Below are 2,743 nucleotides of genomic sequence, written 5' to 3'. Positions count from 1 at the left end.
TATTTAACCCAAGGTTGAGCTCATCTTTGTGAGTTGAGGGCTAACTCACCTTTAAGGGCTAAATTTGAGCTCATGTATTTGATTTGAGGTCTAGCTCATTTTTGTAAATTGAGATCAAGTTAATCTTTGGGAGCCTTTGTTCTCATTAAGATCAAGTTTATTTTCGTGATCATAATTTATGTCAGCATTTTTATTTTGTCAGGAGAGTAAAGACTAAGAAGAGTTGCGTGGTAAGAAATTCAAATAATTCATGCTAAACTATTATATATTTTCTTAGATCATTTTAGAATTTAATAAATGGTAGCCGACAAAATTTTATAAAGAAATCCAGAGCAGTTGAGGACTGCAGGCAAAGTTTTGAATGCAAAAATATTAATTAATTTTTTAATATATATATTTTTTTATTCATTTGCATAGAGTCACCACCATCTTTTTTTTTTTTTTTTTTAATTCTGGCCACTCACCTCTCTATAAGAATCTCTTTCACATTCATCATACAAAACTTTGCGCTAATATTTTACAGACAAAATTATTCAAGTAGTCAGAAATCAATCCCTGATTTGGATGTGATGCGTGACAGAAGCACCATCGGGACCCCATACAAGAGTAAATCCATAAGGTACCAAGTTGCTGCATGCGCTGGCCAGATAATTTCGTTGACCTAGATGCACGTGAACATCATCACACCCACCCCTACCAAACATATCACAACATTATTGCTAGCTTGATCTATAAAACTCAATGCATACAGAGAGGATTGACAAGAAGATCAGCTGGAACAGAAGCAAGAAAGCAGAGGAGAAGAAGGGGATATTAGCGAAGCAAAGGTAAGTAGTTTAATTTTAATGAACTAGTTGCCAAAGACATTTGATTAATTATTAACTAGCCAGCACCATCTTTTTTTTTTTTAATGTATATTTGATATTTTATGTTTACACAGACATGTTCTTGGGTTGCAGGTATGGGAATTTGGCTATACGAAGTGAAAAATATTTCAACGAAAGCTTTGCGCTTGAAGAAGGGATCTTCTAATTGGCAACTAAATGAACCCACCAATGTGGTGGATGTGGTAACTGGGTACTGGGATGACGACTGGAACTTCTCTTTTGGTGATATAAATGTGAGAGTGTTTGACGATGGGAAATGGGGATTGCAGATTGAAGTCAAAAAATCTGGCAGAAACACTTTAAGCAATAAGTGGGAAATAAAAGAGAACTACACGCGAGTTAATTTTGTTTTCGAAGAAGACACAGTTTGGGTTTATCCCACGACTCATCCCTTGAAGAAAGATGGGCATGAGCATCAGGCATGGTCTGTGAATCTCCACAAAGAATGGAAATGGGAGCCGTATGACGTCAACGCGTGAATCCATCACCCATGGGTTTCTGGCTTTTGCGTGTTGTTGCTTGCGCAAAGTAAATAATTACCGTATGCAATGAGTGCTTCATATCTGGTTGTAAGGGTTTTTCTTTTGATTACTTGTTTTGGTTTTGTTGCTTAATTTAGGCTTTTCTACCCTGAGATGGGAAAGCAGTAGTACGCAGCTGCCACTACAGTTGTCGTCCTTTTCTAATAAGAGGGTTTTTGGTTCATTTGATGGTGATCTCGTTTTCTCTCCTCCCTCCCTCCCTCCCTCCTCAATGAATTATGCGATCCACCTCATCCCCTTGTTTTTTTGTTAACTTGAACTCAATTTTTTTCTTGGGAACTGACTGATCAATACATCTAGAACAAAGCGAATATGTATGCATTCTTCATTTTAATATCGATCATAGAATTTTTTTTTTTTTAAAGAAGATAATTTTATATTAAAGGAGCGAGAAGCATGAGACTTCAATCCCCCTTTCAAAGGAAAATATAATAGAAAGGGGAAGGGATGAAATTAATCACCCTCCCAAATCTTGGGAAACACATGAAAACTCTTCCTAGCCATGGTGAGATAACAAAAATTGTATCTAGTCCAAAGATACAAATTTGATAAATCCTTAAAAATTATTCCGTTCATTTTCTTCCAAATTTCACAACAATGGCTACCAGAATAGCTGCTTTCATCTTTATAAGAAATCCTTTGAGCTTTGAACAATTTCTTGCTAAAGACATTGATTTCAACGTATTCGGGCCATATGATTACATGTTCCTTGGTACATAATAGGCCAAATTTGCTTGTTGAAATGATAGTGTAAGAAAATGTGATCTATGTTTTCAATTTCCTTCTTACACAGAACACACCTAGTAGGGGCTAACATCCAATCTCTTTTTTACAGATTATCCAAAGTAAGAATTTTATTATTTGTTGTCAGCTAGTGAAAAAAAAAAAAAAACTCACATTTGATGGAATAAAAGAATTTCATAATTGGTTGTAAGGGATTTTGATAAAATCTAGGCATTCTCCCAAGAGTGGGGTGATTTGGGATTTAAAATTCTTTCCTTACTTTGTATTTAGAGATCCCTTGGTTGAATTTTACTTTCAGCAGTGTTTACTTTCAGTAAGTAATCAGCCCTTAATGATCACGTTATGCATAATTAATCAAGTTGAATTAACATTCAATTTCAAGTTCAAATCTTTTAGCTGATTAATTTCCAAAAATCAGATTAAGATAGACTAGAAATAAAACTGAAATTTCGATTTCAAAACTTAGATTTTATTCCTTTACTAACATTCAATTTCAAGTTCAAATCTTTCAGCTGATTAATTTCCAAAAATCAGATTAAGATGGACTAGAAATAAAACTGAAATTTCGAT

General features: G+C 34.4%; 1 long non-coding RNA gene across 1 annotated transcript; it reads left to right on the top strand.

The window, feature by feature from the left end:
- The first annotated feature begins 418 nt into the window (after positions 1–418).
- LOC131152763 (uncharacterized) lies at positions 419–1,592 on the top strand. The gene is made up of 2 exons (XR_009136104.1): positions 419–827; positions 960–1,592. It is a non-coding gene; the product is annotated as an uncharacterized LOC131152763 (long non-coding RNA).
- Positions 1,593–2,743: the final 1,151 nt, after the last annotated feature.

Source organism: Malania oleifera, chromosome 4 (genome assembly GCF_029873635.1).
Source record: "Malania oleifera isolate guangnan ecotype guangnan chromosome 4, ASM2987363v1, whole genome shotgun sequence".
In the NCBI taxonomy this organism is placed as follows: Eukaryota; Viridiplantae; Streptophyta; class Magnoliopsida; order Santalales; family Ximeniaceae; genus Malania; species Malania oleifera.
This window is presented reverse-complemented; position numbering and strand designations above follow the sequence as displayed.